The 22,333-nt window shown below is 40.2% G+C and overlaps 1 long non-coding RNA gene across 1 annotated transcript; it reads left to right on the top strand.

Annotated features, from left to right (window-relative positions):
• The first annotated feature begins 12,439 nt into the window (after positions 1-12,439).
• On the top strand, positions 12,440-16,420 carry LOC122883279. Its single transcript, XR_006379594.1, has 2 exons — positions 12,440-12,800; positions 15,447-16,420. It is a non-coding gene; the product is annotated as an uncharacterized LOC122883279 (long non-coding RNA).
• Positions 16,421-22,333: the final 5,913 nt, after the last annotated feature.

Here is a 22,333-nt window from a genome sequence, read left to right on the forward strand (position 1 = left end):
GTAAAATGAGAGTGAATATTGGACTTCCATTTATCAAGTGGCCAGAAACACGAGTCCAAGTAAATGCTCTGTAACTGCTGGATCATCAGCAACTGTTTGCTAACAAGTTCACCATATCAACAAACGGTGAGAATACTGTCAATGTTGGGTGTACAGTTTGTTTCTGCTACCTCCAAGTGGCCAAAAATCAGTTACTGCAGGTTTAAGTGAGATTATGAATGCAGGACTTTTACTTGCAATGGAGTATTTTTACACTGAGGTATTGCTACTTAAATAAAATATATTGGTTTGTCTGCTATGCTCTTATTGTGGCTTTGTGCTCTACACTGGTAACTTGCATGATTGTTTGCCTGCACAGTTGTTCAGTTCCACCTATCAACATGAAGCTGGACAGAGTAAATTTCATACATAATCCATATTGACTTGTTTGTTCAGTTTAGCAGCTGTGAAGTTGCTTATTAACTCATGTCATGCTATTTTGTCAGTCTGCTTGTTTGTAGGAGCATTTGACTTGAGGGTTTAAGGACAGAGGGTGTCGTATGCTGTACAGATTGTAAAGCCCCTTAAGGCAAATTTGTGATTTATGATACTGGGCTATATAAATAAAATTGACTTGACATTTTTGGCTATAATGCAACTGAGTTACACTTGAGACATTTTGACATGTCGCAGTAGGAAAAGCACAGGTGTAAATAATAAGATTAATGATGGCTGAATTCTATTTAGCTGCTTTTTGTGCATGCTGCCACAGCTTACTGGGACACTTCAATAGAACAGAGCCATTGTTAATGTTATTAGTAACACCTGTGCGTTTCCTACTATGAAAAGTCAAAAGACCTATTTTGTGAAATTTTATTATGTGTGGACCTGCAATTTTGACATCTTGTTAGTATTAGGGATGACATTTTGAATTATCTGTCAATTCTTTTGGTGAAGAAAATTATATATCCCAGTATATAGGATGTACATAGTATATATACAGACATCATAATAGAGATTTTATAACAAATGATTGAATCCAAAACAAATTTGTATGAATCCACTGCTGAGGAAATACCACAAAGTGAGGCAGAGGTTCAGGCAGCAGAACTTCCAGCTGGAACAATTTAGAGTGACGTTTGCTGGCATCAGTGCAGGGGTAGTTCGCATGTGAGTGACAGCAAGGAACTGAAAACCTTCAAAGGTGAATTAAAAAACAACTAACAGGAACAACAGAGCAAGTGTTTTTGTAACCTGATTACATTTACATTTATTCATTTGATGATTTCGTCCAAGTACAGATCAGATGCAATCCAAGCCACAGCAGATCAAGGAGAAGCCTCAAAGAATAACACTCAGTTCCATGTTCCAACTGACACAAGTGTCACATGGTTGCAGGTGCATGACGTACAAGTGCATAGTGAGAGATGAGATGGCGAGGGAGGGAGAGATAGAGAAAGAGTATATTAGGTGAGTACTGTAGGTACTCTTGGAAGAGGTAGATCTTCAAGCGATTTTTCAAGATAATGTTTGAAGACCTGATGCTACATGTTTGCACATAACTAGAATATGTATACTATATTAGTTGTTTTGGTTACACAGTATGTGAATGCTAAGTGCAGTTAGCACATCTTTAGAGTAAATGACAAGTTAGCAGAGCTACTAAAATGATGATGTTTACTGTTTCATTGTTTCATGTGACACTTCTCAACCACACAAAAAGTAGCCTTTGATCAGCTGCTGTGCATTACAGAACATGAAATGCATTTTGTGTTTCCACATTTGATAGGTAAGCAGAAACATTTGCTGTTGTAGGCAGAGCTGATATGTGTACGTGTGTGTCTGTAGCTCAAGTTTAGATATGAGGACTCTAGAGAGGGAGGTCAGAGTTTCAGGTCAACTACAAAGCAGAAGCCATAGATCTGGTGAGATTCAGTGTCTTGCTCAAGGACACTTCAGCAGGGACACCGTGGTTTGAACCCAAGACTGAGAACTTATAATCAAATTCAAAGTACAAATCTTGTTCTTATTTTTACCGTCCACAAGCTACCTTTGCACATTGCAGCTATTTTTTTGTTTTGTTAATTATGTCTGTTCACAGGTTTTCACATAAAAACAGTTTTACTGGAACAGGTGAAGAATTTGTTACAGTTAATTTGCAACACTTCATGTCAAATCATGAGTATGAGCATTAGGATACGCATGCATCTCAGGAATGTGATTTGTAAAATTTTATCAAACCAAGACAGGCCACAGCCATGTGCACCCACAAATCCAATCCTCGTTTTCCAGCCACCGGCTGTTTACAGGCTTTGCTTACATGCCGGAGAGGAGCATATGGTAGCTCAAAGCATCGGTTCAAATGGACCATTCTTCTGCAAAATATTGAAACAGTGGGCAGATACTGCAACTACTGTATAGTCATCAGCAGAATCCAACACTTAAGACTTAAAAGTTGCAATTTTGTTTATACAGCAGTAATACTCCACAGAAAATCAATCTTTTGAGTAATAAGCACTCACCACCAGTAGGTTTTAAAGGAGGCTCTGAAAGGTTTGCAGCACTCATTTGCGGATGATGTCAGCTGGTTTCTGCTTGGATTCACAGCAGTTTCAATTCCAATGTTGACTCAGCTTTATAGTGAAACAAATGATCAAGATGTCATATTAACATCTCATCCCACTTATTATCACTTTCTCCATTGTGCTTCTTTATGCTCACTGTGTGCACTGAAAACAAACACTGATATTTTTGCCAAAGTTTGTTGCTAGCATGGTCAGCTCTTTGTCATTCTCAAATAATGTACTGTAAGCAAAGGTGGTTGCATGCAACAAACTTAAGCTAACCACACTAGCAGCAAACAAAAGCAGTATTTAGTCATAGTTTAGCAAAAGTCTGAGTATTTGGAAAGTACGGAGCATACATCCAGACAACTGAATGTACTTGTGGTTTGAAAAATCAATGGACATTTAGATTTTTTTTCTTGCTTGCTGTTGGAATCCACTGTAACTGTTGTCATTAAGCTACAAACATTTCAGAGCCACTTCACAAGCCTTCAGGAGGTGAGTCTAAAATACTCAAACCACTGTTTTTTGGTGGAGTATCTAAAGCAAATTTAAAGAATATTTGAGTGTGTGTTCAGAAGCGAATTTTTGCCTTATGTCATTCACTCCAAACAGCCAATGTACCAACTGTACAGACATTAGGTTTAAGCTAGCTAGCAACGGATGCACTGACCGTGTTTATGGTTGTGTGATTGTGTGTTTGTGTTCAGCTCATCCTCTGACTGAACTCAGAACTCACTTATCTCCATTGACTTTATTTGCAATCACGCCTCTAAAATTCACCTCGCATTCTTTCTGAACACACAGTAATTCAGCAACAGCATGATTGTGAACAAAACTTCTACATGAAACTTTAGAATAAGACTGAAAAATCAGGATACTGACTATAGTGTAGCCCCAGCATACAGATAAAGAGTTTCAACTGTGGTTTCTTTATTTCAAAATGATCAAAACTGGCAAAGCAGGTGAGCCCTCAGGACCCTGGCAGTATTATAGAGGCTTGACCTGCAGATGGTAGCAGCAGCCGTCAGCTCTGCCTTCTGAAATAACTCTCCATGTTCCACACAGATTTCTGCTTGGTTGTTACAAGCATAACTCCCTTCTCGCTCCTTCCATCCGGACAATGCGAGCGACATGCCAGTCAGACGGGACATGGACTGGACCCCTTTTTCTGCTCTGCTGGACAGAGAGTCATGTTGACAAGCCGCTGCAGAAAGGCACAGCAGCGTCTGTCCTTTAGCGGCGCAGCGGACCTTGAAAGAACAACACAAACAAATTTGAGTGCAACAGCAAGGTCCCTCACGTAATTACTGAAGATGCAACGTGCTCCTCATAATGATTCAGACTGAAGAGCTTTCCTTTTTATAGATTCTTCCTATGGATCATCACTGGTTGACTTGACGAAAACACCTCTGCTGTAGCACTGAGGTGTCTGGACATACTTAATGAGACAATCACAAGGTTAAATTAACAATGGCATTTTCACATAAATAAATGTCTGTTTTGCTAGTCTCATATGCTGATAGATACAACAGAATGATTCAGCGTAGCCAGTTTGTGAGGGCGTTTACATTTCCTGTTCCAAACACCCAAGGCCAACAATCTTTTCAGCACGCCATAAAAGCCTAATAGGTCTCCATAGATTTGCATATAATAACATTTGCATGCATTAAAACATTTATTGTTGCATGAGTAATGTGGGAATAATAATAATGCACACTGGATCATCAATTATACATGTAATGAATCAATCGGATATGATGGTTAACAACAACATAAACTCAAGTAACAGATGTTTGACAACTGTAGAAACTCTCAGCTCATCAACAGAACAATGTCACAGTACCCATTAATTAACATACTCATATAGTTTGACTAACGGGTGAACATGACAGGAAAGAACACTTAGATACAAGATATTAAAATCACAAGAATTAGGACTTGAACATGCACAATTAATTCCACAGATTACATTTTAACTCAACATAACCTACGTTATTACACACATCAGTCTACAAGGTTCAAGCAGAGTCCACACAGGGGTGGGTTTGTTAACTAGTAATATCGACCAACCAACTTCATATGAGTTGTGGTGATGCTGAAGTCAGATCAATAGTGCCAAGTCAACAGAAGGGCAATGATTTCCAACACCACACCATAGTCATTATTAGTGATTTACCAACCTGTTTGCATGTGGAATGGAGCGTCGGAGAACATTTCAATTACAAAGTGTTTTTCTTGTCTGTCCCCTCTCAGCTGTTTGGATCAAAACACTAACTTGGGAAATTCAATATGGTGCCATGCCCCAAGAAATTCAGCCTATTTCCTGCCCTGTCAAATTGTGAACTGTTGGCACTGATAGTCCAATTAAAAAACAAAGACTTACCCTGTAGACGAGGAATGATATGTAGCCCATTTTTTAAGTTTCCAACAAACAGGCTTTCCATTATTGTTGAATCTTATTGTTCTGCAGGAACTGTGGCTTTGGAGTGTTTGTTTTTGATTAGGAATGTTTAATGGCCTCTACACATTCAATTATCAGCAGTCTGCTCCGCCAGTCGATAGTCATCCTCACATTAATGGCCCAGAACTGATTACCAAGGACAGAGAGAAATGGTTGAAATGTTATTCATTCAAAGCGCTAATTAAATCCTCCTAGGTGGGACTTTCAATCCCACTAGAAACTTTGCCAACATTTTACTAAGCACCACTTACAGTGATAGTGTGCCTAAAAATAACAGTGACTGTGAAAAAACATGCTTCTGGAAATTCCCTGTAGCCTCGCCATCTCGATACTTCTTTGTGCTGCTGCTAATGATAGAGCTGAAAAGTCATGTTATGGCCTTGGTTTTCTCTATATCATTCAGCTGTACACATTTAATCTACCTCAGTTATATTACCTTTCCCACTGCTGACAAAACTTTCTATGAAGGAACATGGCTCAAATTGAGCAAAAGGGGAGAACAGTCTGATGGATATCGATGCCATGTCAAAACCTTTGTCTGCTTATGTTTCTTTTTGTTGAACACAGCATGGAGTAAGAAATGCCAGAAATGTATTTTCTACCTCTTTTTTTGCAGTCAAGGGTATGTAGCTCTTTCCTCTTTCTCTTGGAATTAATTAACTCGCTGCCAAACAAACTGAAGGACCTCCTCTTGATGGGACACTTTCCTCTGCAGTCTGGATCAAATGATAGTCTTCACATCCTCATACAGCATATCGTCAGTGCTGAGAGAAACCATTCAGTTAAAGACTTTCAAAGGCTGAACTAGGCACGCTGCCAACGATCTATTGTTCCTGTACTGGGTCTCTTGGTTAAGGCTCTCCCACCAGCACTGGGAGGAGAGGATTCACACAGGTACGTGTGCAAAGTTTTTGTCAGAATTAATTCTACCAGAAATGTCAGCAATGACCAGGGATTTTTCTTTTGTGCCTAATGACTCCCAACTTCAATTTGCCTTGCTGCCATGACACATCAGCAGCATCAACTATGGCAAGCAATAAAAGGAATTTTTCCCTGGGTCATTTTCCCTCCCCTTTGGACCGCCTCATCATTTTTCTGTGCTCGTTCATTTTGTCTCCTTCATTTCCCAAAGTCGAAGCTCCTCTGTCCATTGAAACATGTGGAAAGGTATTTAAAGGATGCTGAATGTTTTGCATGTTTTGTTGGATTAATTGGACATAAAGTATTCATAATAAGCTTAATTTATGTGAAGAGCACTTTTCAAAAAACAAGTTACAAAGAGCTTCAAATAAGGCAAATATTTACAATAATTAGTAAGTAAATGAAAGACATTAAACTGGACCAGATTAAATAAAAATAAGGTAAAGCAAAAGTAAATTAAACTACATAAAAGATTTTAAAAAACAGCCATACTAGCCTGTACATGCCTAATTTCATCTGATAAGTAAAACAACTACTCAAGTAAAATGAAGTAAAACTAGTTAATTTTTTGGTACTGTGAACTTAGTTCAAAATTCAAAATTGTGAACTATGAAGGTGAATTAGTTAATTTTAATCTGTGTGAACTGAACTTTGAGCTAGCTGTTGTGAAGTGTGAACTTGCAAAACGCTGTCATTTACGACGGCATCACCCGAATGTGTCAATTAGCAGAACGAGATAAAAACAGACTGGAAGGCGAGTCCTTCTCTCCACAGTGTTCAGGCAGCCTCTCACTGCAGATTTGGACCGTGCAAAAGCAATACTAATGCTATAGTGTTTATCGCTGCAGATGTGCAACCATACTCGGTCGTAGAGAATACAGAATTTAAGCATATGGTCAAAGTGCTTGAGCCCCGCCACAATGTGCCTTCACTTGTGCATTTTAGTGAGTCTTTTTGCCTGCTCTGTATAAACGAGCGCAAGCTGCAGTTGTTCAGGAATTATCAGCAAGTCAGAGTCTTACGATGGAGCATTATTGACATTTTATTTTTTCTTATTGACAATAATCCAATATTTGAGTGCATTAACTGAATTATGGCCATTTTTTTTTGGTTTTCCCTGCTGTACCTAAAACGTACTGAACCGTACCGCCAAAACCGAGCTACATACCGAACCGTGAATATTGTGTACCTTTACACCCCTACTGGTCTGACCTAGCGGAAGCACACATCAAAGTCTGCAAGTTCATAACTGGGATTCCTGAAACTGGGCCTACAGTCTGCAAGTCTGGACTTGCAGACTTAACGAGTCGTCAAGCACTAAGGGCTGTTCAAATTCATCAAGTTGGCAAGCCTCTAATGAACTTCCCGCAGACTTCTAAAGAGTCCCCTTTTGGTGGAGACTTAACGAGAATTCGCTTAGATGATTACCCATAACATAATATGGATGTGACGTAAAAGAAAGGAAGAAGAAGAAGAAAGATTGGTTTTAATCCATCTAAGAAAAACAGTTGCATATACATTATCCATCTGTGAATATATATTAATATTAGCAGTGTTAATGCAGTGTTATCTATCTCATTATACAATGTAAAGCAGCAGACCCTGAGCTTATCTTGCATGACTTGCCAATAAAAAATTGTATACCTGGAAACAAGTGAGTTTAGAAATCCTGACCCATATAGCACATTGTATCTCCTAGGGACCTCACAGACTTGACGTAATGATGATGAGCGCTTACGTATGACGAAAGTCTGCAAAGGCTCAGTCTGCAAGCTCAGAGGGTGGACACTGAAACAACGGAAATGTTTATCTGTGACATGCTAAAACATTGTGTAATAGCAGCATAAGTAAAGAAGACTCATAAAGTCAGGGAACTGACTCAATAATGTCTGTTACACGGTGGTATCTATGTAAAGTTTGCTAACATTAGCAACCATAAGCTACTGGTCATACCAGACCAAGTAAAGCTGTAGCAGCAAAGCCCCAGAGTGTATTGAATTGAACAAGGGTGTTTTTTATTGCTTATGAATTAAACTTTTCATTTGTAACAGGAAGATTGTGTTATTTCATCTTTAAAAAGTTACATAGCCTCACTTTAAATATTATATTTGGGTAATATTAGGCCATATATAGCTATAGCTGCTTATGAGCCAGGCTCATGAAGACAGGACACTTGGTTTGGCATCATATCACTGGAGGCAAAGTATCCAGACAACACCATTACTCTTGGAAATGAAACAGCAGGTTTCCTTTGCACTCTGGAATTTTCACGAACTGAACAACCTCAACCGAGAGATCGACCATAATGTATACATTTAACGCTTCATCCTACCAACTACATTCTCGTTCCGCTATCCTGTTCGCTGTTGTGACAGTCAGCAGTAGCTGCTACTGCATATGCCCCACTATCACTAACGCTCAACCCTAGAACATTAATTGCCTTATGTCTACAAGGTGGCCGTGAATGCATCCTCTGCCCTTCTCTTCCCCATCGAGACATGCCGCTTTGGATTTCCATCAAGGCTGCTTTTAATGGGAGCTGTTGTAATCACCGCCTGTAGGCCTACGGCCGTCTCTGGTTTAATCTTGGTTCCAAACTCCCCAAGCCCCAGGCTCTCTAATGTGTCAGCCCTGCTTTCATCACATGGGGAAAACTCAACATGGAGGAATACCATCAAACCACTGAAATATGTATAGGCAAACCCTTAAACCCACAAAAGTGTGCAGTTTGTGCTGGTTGAGTGGGTGATTTGGGTGCCTTGAATGTCAACACAGTGCAACAGTTCCACTTTGGTCTTCACCTCCAACAGAAGTGGAAAGAGATGTGTGACAGAGCTTACTGTCACCGCCGAGAAAAGCAACAGGGACAATCAAGAGTGCAACAGTATAGTAACAGAGTATCTCAGGCTTGTTTTTTCCCCCTCTCTCTCAGTTTCTGTCTATCTTTCAGTTCCTTTGATGCGTTTCCATGAGAACAGTGAGACAGAGCAGGTAGGTGTTGTTGCCCCTGGTGTAGAAACAACCAAACTGTACAGAGAGGAAGCAGTGCTGGAAGAATTTTGTTATCTACTCTCCAACTCAAGCACTGCCAGGCAATTCAAGGCAAGGCTTTATTTGTTCACACATGTGGGCTTGCACGTGTATAAACAGATAAATACAGCATACACCTATATCATCACACACACATACACACCCTGAAAAACATGATAATGTATATCAAGCCTATACGGATAGTGATGATGTAGATTATTTGCCCTCAATTATCATATCCTTCTCTAAACTTAAATTGAATGAAATGAAACTGAGCCTGGTATGTTACATACAAATGTGGTTCGAAAATGCCTGTATTCTAAGCAAGCAACAATACCCACGAGAGATTTTAAATCTCTTGGGAATGTATCAGACAACTTTAAAGATTCAGGCTGTTCCGTACATACAAGGTTACACAGAGCTGCAGAGATCCCATTTGTAAGAGCCTGAGAGTCTCTCAATGCCATTTAGAGCCTTCTTGGACACCATGACAAAGTGGAGTGGTGCAGCACTATTCATCTTCCAGCTGTGGCCAGGAGCCTCTGACACCCCAGTAGACAGAGGGAAATGAAAAGTGGGTGCATCAGCCAATGGCGCCGTACTTTATCTGCCGAGAGACTTGGCTTATCCGCCAGCTGTGTGGGCACTGCCTTTGAATGCAAACAATATGGCTGCAGAATGTAGGGCAGGCGAGAAAAGAGGCTTGCATGGTTAAGTTGCGGCTGCAAAAGCTATCAACGAACTTTCTCTGCAGAGGATTTAGAAGTTGTGACGACTTTAAAAGGGGGGTATTTGCATCACTGTGAACTTATTGTTAAGTGTCAGAATGTTAAAGGATAAACCCGGTTTATTACAACTTGGGTCTTATTTTTGTAGCTTTGGCCATCATTCCTATCATTTATTGCACATTGTACGCGCCAAAGTAATTACTGAGATGCAGGAACATGGTGACATCGCTACAATGAAGTTCAATGGGGCAAGAAACACAAGCAGTGAGACGATCAGACAGGTTGTAAACCAGCAAATTATCTGAATCACATTATTTGGAGTTAAAACTGAAAGTAAGTGTACCCAAATGTCACTAGGAAAACTATGAAATGAGGGATTTGTACGGTAAGAACCGTAGGTCAAAGTTGAACCACTATCTCAGTCTATAAATTGTGATGGATGTTTACAACAGACAGTTAGGGTAATGGGTAATATTTCATATGGTCTTCATCAGCAGATAGAGTTTGTTTAGTTGTCATGAAGATGGCTTAGATGAAGAGGGTGAGAAGCTCAGTAAAAGCTAGTAAGTGGACCTTGAGTTAAGATTATTTTGTCTACTATTTCCAAGGTCAAGAATGAACGCTTAAGCCAATGTATAATAAAACATAATTATTCTTTAAGATGGCTGTATTGAGCAAAAATGTTGTCACTGTTCCACAAGTCACTAAATGCTAAAGTCGCCTCATTCACACAGAAATTCTATTTTAATATCTTTCAGCCAAAGACAAGACCATATTTCCTCCACAGTGGGAGTAGCCAGCAGGTAAGCTCTCACTCCTTCAGACTTCTTGTAACAAGTAAAATTTATTGGCTACACCAAATCATTTCTCCAGTAAGTGTGAATTACAAGAAACACTTTTGATGATCTTTCTGATTTTCTACAGCAATTTAAAAGCTATCTGTCTGTGTAAGAGCTGTTGAAATGATAGGCAGTAATTTAATCTGTGCTCCTGAAATTGCACTTTGAGAGAGACAGAGAGGGGAAGAGGGAAAAGTATAGAGCGAGATGTCTCATGGGTCATCTTTTTGGTTGACATGAGTTGAATCAAAGATGCCAACCCCATTACTCTAGTTTGTTGTAGTCAAATATTAATATCATAAAACAAGAAAGTGAGGGAATCTACACTGTGCTGTTCAACGCCCTGTAGCACTGAATTCAGTACCTCTGATCTGAAAAGATAAACCTTGTGCTCAAAACAGTGGAGGGAGAAAAAAGTTAAAGTACACTTGCAGTTTTTGTAGAACGTGAAATTGTAACCTAATAGGGTGGGTTCACCCAAATTATAAAAATCATATTTTCTCCCTTTTCTATAGTGCTATTTAGTGATGTAGATTGTTTTTTGTTTGATGCTTCCAGGTTGTGAGATATTTGTCTCCAATATCTCAGATAGCATTGAAAAAGATTTCTACCAATTCTTTTCAGAATGTCTGACTGGAGAGATAGATGAAAGGGGAACAGCTCAGTGCCACTGTAGTAAAAAGACAAGTAACAAAACATCATTTCCAGTAATCAATTCCTATTGAAACGTATCCATTGTGTCTTTTTTTAATTTTTAATTAAATTATTTTTTAATTAATTAGGTAAATTAAATTAAATTAATTATTTTTATTAAAACACTAAAAAAATCATTGCCAAACCCACAGCCAGTGTGGTCTGTAAAATAAAAGTATAATAATAGCTGGCAGTAAACATGCTAACAGATTAGCTCGGTAACAGTAGTGCTAGCTTGGCTACCACCGTCAAGTGACCCTCATCTTGCAGGAAGTGGTCCCTTGTGAGTCTCCCACATCCAGTAAAGTCAGTTCCTGCCGTTAGTGTATTTTGATAGTAATTCGACAGCACAAATTGCTATGTGGCTCTAGGGACGGCCTTGTTGGTGTGTCGGTCTTTCTGCCAATGTGGTCCTGAATATCTCAACAACTATTCTATGGTCCCCCGAGGATGAAGCCTAATGACAAATCAAAATCAGCAACATTTCTTTCTATATACAGTATCCCTGTTACTGTGGATTAACCGCATAAGAGTCAGTCAACAGTCTTCATAGGGACTATTTCTTCAGTGGGAAGTTCAAATGAAAACTGCCCAATATCTCAAGTTTTAGATGCAAAGCTCCTCATAAAACTCATAACTGCACTTCGTCCATTAGTATATTACGTTTTGGTAGCACATCACAATTGAGAAAAACATTACACCATGATTACTTATTAGTATAATAGTAATTTCAGTTTTAATAATAGTATTTCATTGTTTATTGCCAACCGCTCAGCTCTGTTTACCAGCACTGTACCACTGAAGCACTGAAGGTACTTGTCCACAGGATCCGTCATTTCACGCTTTCCATTCATTGTCTATGTAGAAAGCCCTGCAGTGCGTTTGGTAGCGTTGCGTTTCGAGAGACGGGCCGTTGGCTGTTTACTAATTTGCATAAAGTTGAATCCAGGCTACTTTATGCAAATCAGGGGCGTCCAGCGCTACTCGCAGCCTCTGTAGAAATCCAGAAAAACGTTTAAACTAACCATTGTCGATCTAAAATGAAGACCGATTCAGCAACTGCATGGCTTATTTCTCGCCTAAAATGTTATCAGAAACACATTTCGGTTAACTTTTTTCGTAATATAAGAGAAAGTATCCAAACGAGCCGCCATGTTGGTCCGGTTTGAAATCCGGGAGCAGACAGCCAACGAGTGAAAGCGTTCGTCCAATCAGGTGCAGCCAGGAAGTGTTTCCTGTATTTTTTTTTTATTGAAGGACAGCGCCTGCCAATCATCTATCGTGACAACTAGTGGCACGCCTATCAAGCGTCCAATGCTGTGAAGCGTCGCGACCCCTCGCGTGCGAAAACCCCCCTGTGGACAAGTACTCCGGCGATGACGAAGATACGGCGCATTCAGGCAGGACAGGAGAGGCGTCAAGCGGCAGAGGACCGACAGGAAGGTCGGGCATTAGAGAGGCAGCGACAGTGTGTAGAACCAGAATATTTTTCATATCTAACTCAGTGGATTAAGGATTTATTTCGACCAAACCAGAGTTGGTGATTATTGGATCAGTTTAAAGACTAACCAAAACGGTTTTGGTGAGTTTTATTTTGTTTCTGTCGGAGTTTGAGTGAAGTGTGTTTTACGATAGTTCGGTGAAAGAGAGAAATGTGAATTCAGAAGGTGTATGGTTGTTTTGTTCTGTTTGATAAGGAAAATAGGTGTAAGAATATTTCCTTTCTTGACATTTTGTGAGTTTATTTTGTTCATCTATTAGATGAAAAAAAAGCTAAGACAGCTTGTGTAACATAGCGAACTCACCACTCGCGCACATCTCCCAGCAGGAACTACCTGAGCTATGCTATCGGAATATCGCCTCTCGAGGCACACGTGGTATTACAACCTACAACACAGGACAGCCCGGGGCTAGCTGGTTAGCATGCTAATATCAATAGATATCTCTGCAACACAATACATAGACGTCTTTGACATGGCGTCATAACTGTTACTTCTCCATATTCTGTTGATAAGGTTAGTTCATTTTTTGAATGTTTTAAACTAAAATTCTGGCCAAATCTTACAATATTGCTACTTTAAGTACCAGTAGGAACCAGTATTTTCTATGTATTGAGTCATACGACGAAATTACAACATACATCGCAGTAAGTTATGCAGTAAATTGCGGGCCGTATCATAAAGTGTTACCAAAAATCTTTAGATGAACATACCCTTTAAAAAGTGTGATTTTTACATTAGTAGATATGTGAAGGTTATGTTTCTAAAACAAACGTCTTTCTACAAAAATGCACCTTTAGCCCACTGTAATTATTTTGTTTATTTTCAGCCATGGAGTTAAGTTAAACTGTAGTGTGGCAGCCAGCCAGGCACACAGCCACAGCAGGAAGTTTGTGTTCGCTTGTCAAGCAGTCAGAGGCAAAGTGACTCCACGGTCTTGGAACAGCAGTCTTGTCTCTGCAGCTTCCCCTCATGTTGTCTCGCTCTCAGCAGCACACATTAACATTTTATGGAAGTGCAGTCAATGCGTCTACCCAAATTTGGCCATTCATGTTCATTTTACCTCCCTTAGGAGCTCCTGCTCAATTGTTGCTGGAATCACAGCACTGTCCACTGAAATATCGAATGGCCGCTTCCTTTACTTTGCATAGTGATTATAATGACTCATCCTCCTACAGAAGAGCTAATTTTAGCATCCAGAAGTGTTCCACCATTATGACAAGTGGCCCCTATTTCTTTTCATGGAAACGACTGCTTCTTGCTTGAATCAGAGAATAGCCAGCAGGCACATAATTCAAATACTGTCCAGAAAAGTGCTGTGCCTGCAGATTACAAAGAAGGCCTTGAACTGCATGAAATATTAAAGCATTAAGACCAGATGAGGAAGTAAGCCACAAGATCTCTCCAGTGTCTAGACACAGATGAGAAGATGAGAATTTCGTATTGGTGACATCACGAGAAATGTCTGGCCTTCATCCCCCATCAGAGGCAATGAATAAACTCCAGAAGGTGGACAATCCATTTTGGGAGGCTGATGGAAGCAAGATGCTACTGCAGAAATGGCAAGGGTGATTGTGTAAAAGCCATTGTATACTCTGCTATTTCAAAAATTGAGGTTTTATGTGCATTTAAAGGATAATTACATCCTAAGTAAGAGTGATCAACGTAATTCCACTGGCAATCGCATTTGAATAATTACATTTCTTAAGTGAGAAAACCACATAAATAAAAGTAGATAGAAAATGATTAAGGCATAAATGCACAGAGAAAAAATGAGCGAGAGCAGCCTGAAGTGAAAGAGAGAAAGAAAGTAAAACAGACGAAATGACAGGAGGCACAAAGAGCAGCAATGAAAACGGGAGAGCGAAAACTCAGATCAGGGATAATCAAGCGTGAGGCAGTTGTGCAAAATTTACAGCTGTAATTTGGAATCCCACAGCCCTGGCATCTGGATGAAGAGGGAGGCACAACAGATTCTCATTTGCCAGAAACATTCCATGCTCGGTGGGCGTTTCTGTCACTGCTTCCCTCCTCCTCCTCCTCCTCCTCCTCTCTCTCTCTCTCTCTCTCTCTCTCTCTGTCTCTCTCTCTTTATGTCTCTCTGTCTCTGGAGTGCTTCTCCATCCTGCACAGTGCACAAATGAAACCTGCAACACAAGGCAGGCAGCATATCTCAACTATACCTGAGCAGCCAGCCTTGAAGACACAATGCTGTGAGGGATCATTTCAATTGTGGAGGGCAAAAAGGAAAAATGTGAATTGATAGACTCAGCAGACAAAGAGAAGGACACTTTTGTTTTAGGGCATGTTAAGCCCTTTCCAAACTGCTGTGCCATTTTCTTTAAAGTAACATTTTGTGACATCTTTATATCCACCCAACATGCAAATTTTCTCCAGGGAATATTTTTACCCATTTCCAGGGGCCCTACATGTGCATGTGGTTGCCATGAATTATAGATATGTACTATTTTAGGGCCCCAAGAGAGCAGTTTCCATGGGGCCCAGAATTACTAGCAGCATCCCTGTAGGGGGAGACTACAAGGCAGAGAAAGGCAGACAGTGGTAATTTATTGTCCTATTTAATTTCCCAGAAGGGCAGTGCAGAAACCAAAAAAGATAAAGACCATCTACTGTACATGTATTTACAAATTTAATTGGCTAATGAACTCTCTTAGCCGATGCCGTTTACCTGCACTCCATCAAAATTATCCATTCATATATTTGCACAGGTCTAAGTAGGTCCTCCCGAGACATCCTGAAGGGTTTCCATGTCAGATGGGAAGTATGGATTCCTCCAGTCAGTCCTGCATGCACCTGGGCTCTCCTCCCAGGTCGACATTCCCAGAATACCTACAAAGGGAGGCGTCCCATGGAGCCACCTTCAGATGTCTGAACCACCTCAACTAGCTCCTTTCAACATGAAGGTGCAATTCTGCTCTGAGATCCCACTTGCTATCTGAGCTTCTTGGATTTTCTCCAACACCATGTGCCTAAGGCCTCGTTCAGACCAACTTTAGCCCTGTGTGAAAAAACGCAGACCCCTCATTCATTTGAAAGAGGCTAGTCTGGTAACACAGTGGGCATGCTGATGCAGAGGGGTCTGGCAAAAAACCACAGGGCAAAAAAGTTGAACCAGCCTCAACTTTTGCTGGACAGCAATGCGACACTAAGCACTGCGGTGATCAATCAAATACGTGCAAGCACACATTCCTGTTAGAGTACTTTGTGATGTGAATGCCGTATTTCTTCTGTTTACCCGGTAAATTGTCGTGAAAAAACACAAAATAATTGCTGCCGTGATAACTTTCCAGAGCAGCACAATCCTGTGGACATGGACAATCCGGTCCATGTGCAAGTCTTCAAACTGAACGTCCTGGCTTTCATGTCTCACCGGTACCTGAAGCAACACACCCTCACAAATGTAGGCCCTTGAGTTGTTTTAATGCAAGACACCTGCTAACACTGGCCCCGTAGCTACCGGAGCAAGCAGCAGCTTCAATCCTCCGTTGGTGTCTACATTGGATACATTCAGCCACAGTACTAGTGATGTATCAGTCGTGAAGGATGGGAGCCTGCTCATGACTAAGAGCCACCCCCCGCCCCCGGAAAAAGAAATGAACGACACTTCTTTTGAACAGTGCAGAAATATTTTTTGTTTAATATTAGGCCTATATCACACAAATTAAATTGAAATGTGTCTGTATAGAGTTGTGTAATTATTTATTAACCATAGGCTACTATTTCATTAGTAGGGTGTTATTTTTGTTATATAACTAGGATACTTATTCTTGACATACCCCACTTTTTAACCATCAATATGACAGAATATTTCTATGCATTGCAGATAAAGAATCTTGCATATTTATTTCTTGCAACAAATAAGAATGTAACTTAGGCAGTGACCAGCAGCAGTGGTACCTAATGAAGAGCCGTTTGGGAGCCAAAAGCAAAACCTAACACAGCAGCAGCGGATGTCCGCCCACCATTGAGTCTGGTTCTGTCCAAGGTTTCTACCCTCTTAAAGGAAGTTTTTCCTTGCCACTGTCGCCAAATGCTTGCTCATGGTGGGATTTGTTGGGTCTCTGTAATTAATATTATAAAGAGTACGGTCTAGACCTGCTCTATAGGAATCGTGAAAATAACTTTCAGGTTGCACCTACTCATGTAAAATGCAAGTGAAACACTAATTGTTATGCGGCTGGTGTAGACAGCTGTATAGATTGAAACTGAAGCGTATCTGTTCCTTCAAATGCGGATGAGATGAACGACTAAAAATTGTGGCTGAAACATAAAATTAAATTCTATCTACAAACTTTACTATTTTGATGGACTGGGATGCACAATATTCACATATGGGCATGTAGGTCTAAAAATACAGTACAAGAGAACCTTCAGTTTTTTGATTTATCGAAAATGCACATGTAAACATGGCCTTACCATACTATATCTGCAGACAGTTGCAGTCAGTGACAATCATTTGCATTTAAAATGCAACACACTGTTTTGTTTTAGGTTAGGTTGACTTGCCAGTCACATTGCTGCAACAGAACAGAAAAACATAAATCAGTCACTGTTCTTTTTTACAGTTGCAAGTCACAAATGAAATTAAGAGGCTGAGCTACACAAGGCAAAGTTATGTGCCAAGAAATGTTGTCTTGCACTGTACAACAACAGGTGATCATTTTTCACTGAGGAAAATATTTGTGTTGTACAATACCACGATCATCAAATGCTGTCAGTTAGAATCTGAGTGTTTGATCACGGCCCATTACGTCAAAGACACTTTTCTCTTGTACTTCATGAATGTAACAGCAAGGTAATTTGTAAAGTACAACAACAATCTACACTGGGAGAAAGTCTGCTGTCGATAACTTTAAAAAAAAAAAGCTAAACTAGGGGCACCACTCAATGATATTCATTTGAATTAATGGCCAAATGGTGCATATTCACTTCACAGCTTTCAAAACTGGTTACCCAGAAGAACAGCCTGCAGTGTAATTCAAAAGCTCTGGGCTCCATTGTGGGGAAGGGAATGAGGAGGAGGTGGTGGCAGTCACTGATTGAGCACTCTGTCTTAGTAGACAAGAACACAGGAAGAAACCTTAAGGAGGAAGAGGAGGAAGAAAGGCATCGGAGGGTGAGAAAGTAGGAGATGCTGTGATTGTGTCAGAATCCTAACAAGGGAGAAGATGAGAACACTACATGTAATGCATGAGTGTGCAGGTCTTCATTCAACCAGGTGATTCCACTTGGCATTTCTGCTAAAGGAGAGGGAGGAGCTTGTCAGTGACATTAGTTGGCATTGTCTTGAGGTGAAATGAAAACTAAGAACTCAGTCTTATGGGATTTCTTGTGCAGCCAGGTCTGCCAGGACGTTGTCACAGCTTGGCTTGCAGCTATCTAGAAAAAGCTAAATGTGTTGGCTATACAGTACGCAGGTTTGTTGCCCTGTGGATAACAAGCCCACCAATGGCACCAACGCCACCACCGACCTTACTGGACCTGCAGCAGTATTGAGTAAATGCCATAATGCTCCCATGATGTCTTCCTATGGAAGGAGTGGGCCACCGCTGCCTGCGCGCCTGTGGTTTCGCTGTGTAATGAAATATGTCTCCCTTGATGTATGGCTGCAGGAGAAGCCCAAATCGAAAATTGAATCACACTAACTTAATTTGTGGTCGGGGCAATCAAATTACTTGTTTTGGCTGCAGTGCTGACGATGAATTCATCTTTGTGACAGAGCTGTCACAGCAGCGTAAAGGGGGCGGAGGAGACAGAGTGTATATATGTGTGTGTATGTACTATATTGGGTAATAGTGAAAAGAAGTTAGCAGAGGAATTTGCCATCAGTTCTGTTGTATGCAGTATTGTGCCGGTTTGGTGACCACCTTTAGTTGTGAATTTGCTGTGTGTAAAAAGCATTAAGTTCTCTGGAGATTCACAATACCTACAATAAATGTTTTTTTTACTGCAGCCAATGAACAGCTACAAATGTAAGCAGCTTACACAGGCTTGGGTTGCCCTGTGGAGTAGTTTGGAGGAAAAGTGTCAGAAAGTGTTGGCATCTACAGTATGTGTTCATTTCTACTGCAGCTGAACAGCTTGACATCAGTGCCTCAAGACCCAAAGCTTTATATGGCTGAGGCTGAATCGCTCATTAAAGGGTCCGTTCATCCAAATGGCAAAAAAAAAACATATTTTCTCACTTATCCCTTGTGTTATCTAGCCATGCAGGTGGTTTCAGTTTTTTTTTATTTCAGACATCTGTCTGTGTCATTTCTGCCTGCATCCCAATACATTGGAGGTTAAAGAAACACAGATTTGTCTGGCAAAAAAGTTGAACCAGACTCAACTTTTGCTGCCGCACGATGACGTGCACTGGCCAATCAAATACATGCAAGCGCACATTCCTAATCCACCAGGAATTACTTTGTCAAGTGTACGCCATATTTCTATTGTTTACCTCGTGATTGTCGTGAGCAAAGGTAAAATAGTTGCCATCGTGACAACTTCAGGATTACAGGGTCTGTTAGCATTCCAAACCATTGTGGAGTGTTTTGGCATTTGACAAGCCTTTAAATGCATTAATCTGTTTACTGTTTTCCGGACTTTTCTGAACGCAGGGTTAGGGTTAGATGGATGCGATTCTCTTCCTCCCCAACTCTTACTCTGCCTGTACAAAATTTTCTTCTGGATTATAACTGCTTAGACTGTTGTCAAGTTCAGCTGGGAAAGACGTTTTGAGTTTACCAGTCACATTCATCTGGCTGATATTGGGAAAAGGCAAAGTTGATCTACTAACCAGTAAGGCTGATAATGTATTATTTTCAGACACTATAGTGTTATATGTTGGTATTTGACTGCAGTGTATGTATTGGCACTATACCTATGGCTTATCGGGTAGTAAAAGTTCTGTATGTTTTGTGCTGGTGGGCCACTGAGCCATATTCTCTGTTGGTCTATTGCTGTTGATTAGTTATTTTCTGTTTGAAAAAGCCTTTCCAAAGCAAGCTTTTAACTTTGTCTTTGAAGAAGAAATAACAAAAATATAGCCTCAGTTTACAGTTGGGTTCAGGTCTCAAATTAGGCAGTACCAGGCGGGTTCAGTCAGGTTGGGTCTGAAAGGCACAGGTAGGGGCTGGGTTCTGGTCTCACCAAACTTTTAGACAAATTGGACCTGATGATGGCAATACTGAAAAGTCAGGAGATCACCAAAGTTATTACAAATTCATATTTTGTGGAAGATGAATGTTTCTGCCAAATTTCACTGGAATCCACCCAGTAGTTGTCGGGACATTTCTCACTGAACCAAAAATGTCAACCTGCTGCTGGCGCTAGATTAAAAGTAATATCTGATTTACAATTTTTTCAACAAAATCCTCATCCCTGGTCTTGGTTTGGAAATATTTTTGGGGAGTCTCTTAAAGCTACTCACCTTTTTCACACCTAAGGCTATCTCTCAACCAAAGCACATGACAAAATAAACCAAAGACAAAGAAGAAAAAAAAACAAACCTCAATTTTCCCAGAAAGAGCTCACAGTAATAGTGATGTACTGTACCTTTAGCAGGTCATGCCATGGTCTTCGTTGGGGGAGGAAGTGTGGCAGGGTCAAACTCAGCAGTGGACTCGTCCAGGAAGTGAAGTTGATAGGAGGAGACAGAGAGGGTGGGGGCAGTGTTTGTGTGTCACTCCTTCTTGCTTGCTTTCACCCCATGCGTTGTCAAGACCAATGCCGCAGGCGTAGAATAGTTACGCGGCAAATAAATCCCATAAAAGCAGAAATAACAGAATCTTTATTCACCGAGGTGAATACGCCAAGCAGAATTAACAAGTTGGAAGATTTGTTCCCAATTCAACCAATTTCCCCAATTGGGAATAAGTGTGTGATGGGCCATCTCAAATAAAGCCTGTCCATGCATACACGCATACTTCACATCCGTAGACATTTCACACTGATTAATGCAATACACATACACTAAGCACATTTAAAGGGTGGATACCCTTTTTGTTTTTACTTTTGGGAGCAAATGACAGCCAAGCAGAAAATGTTTTAAAAATGACTTAGTGGTGATGGATAAACAGCCTTGTATCCAAACAGTTTTTGCAGCTTAAACAACACCACAATTCAGTGGGCAAAACTAATAATTGTGGGTCCAGAAACCAGAGTTTGAATGGTGTTCTTGGTATGCTAGTGTGGGTGTGATCTGAACTCTTTCAGTATAACAAGGATATAAAACCACTTACACTCAGTTTATCCACATTTTATTTGTTTTTTCAAGCCTTATGACATTCTTTATAGGGCAGAATGATCAAATGACTTATGAAGAAGAAGGGGATACTGAAAAAAAAGAGGGGAATGCTTAAAGAATAATGCCAGTGGGTTTACAAGTTTTTAAATGTTTGCTGTTTCAAATGCATGCTCATTTTGATGGCATCTAGTTCTTGCTCCTATGGAGGTTGAATGCACTTCTTGTAAGTCACTTTTTAACAAAATGCATCTGCCAAATGAACGACATGATCTAATGCTGTACAGTGCACTTTTAGATATTTTGTTGTATTTTTTCCATAGTTCCAGGAAGCCATTGGTTCATTTCTGCACTGTAAATCAATTAACATCACAGTGAACATCAATTCTGCATTTTTTGTGTTGGTGTTACATAGAAATTGTGTGGTAATGTAGTTACGCACAGATGTATTGGAAAGTCTGCACTATATTACTTACCAACACTTAACAATTGGGAAAAAAATTAATGCAGACTTGATGTTTACTGTGATGGATTAAGAGTGTAGATTTTCATATCATACTGTATGGAAATGAATGGAAATCAATGTATGCCTGAAACAGCAGATAAAATAGTGTTGACAATAATGTAATGTGTTACGGTGATTTATTTTCAGTAACAAGTAGTGTCTATGGTATTACAATTTGAAATTCAGTACTTATATCACAGTTACTAATCCCAGTAATAGTGTGGAATTTTCTCTATTTTTTCTTTCAGAGTTTGGGTGTACATTTCAGCATAGTACTGCCACAAGTGGTTTTCTAGCAGAGCATAGGAAATTAAATTCCTCTTCAAGGCACTTTATATTGTGGCCCATCTTGTCATTGTCACGTCCATTTACGTTGATGAATCCAAATTCTTTCACGTTTGTTTAACGGATGTAGTGGTTTGTTTATACTTTGGGACTGGGGTGAAACTGTTTTCTGATTCCTGATTTCTTCTACATTTTCTTTACATTGTGGTTTGTTAAACTTGACACTGCTTCCTACTGGACCTCAATTCGTACAACTTGCAAGTATAAAATAAACACACAAGCAAACGTGTCCAAACAACACCTTCGCCAATGTGCAGCCCAGAGAAGCATAATTCCACCTTTATGTGGAGCTACATTGCTGGTCGTAACACCTGACACTTTCCAGCAGCACACACTTGAATCTAATCAATCCCATGTCTCATAAACAACCCCAGCATAATGAATCAGATTCACACAGAAATCACGCTGCTTTTAGCTTCTTAAGGACATGCGACAGCATCCTAAAAATAGTCCCTGTTTACCCTCCTGTGCTTTGTTGGGCCTCTGTCCTGCTGTGACTCTCTGTGCCAGCTCACTGT

The sequence above is a fragment of the Siniperca chuatsi genome, linkage group LG10, assembly GCF_020085105.1.
Source record: "Siniperca chuatsi isolate FFG_IHB_CAS linkage group LG10, ASM2008510v1, whole genome shotgun sequence".
Classification (NCBI taxonomy): domain Eukaryota; kingdom Metazoa; phylum Chordata; class Actinopteri; order Centrarchiformes; family Sinipercidae; genus Siniperca; species Siniperca chuatsi.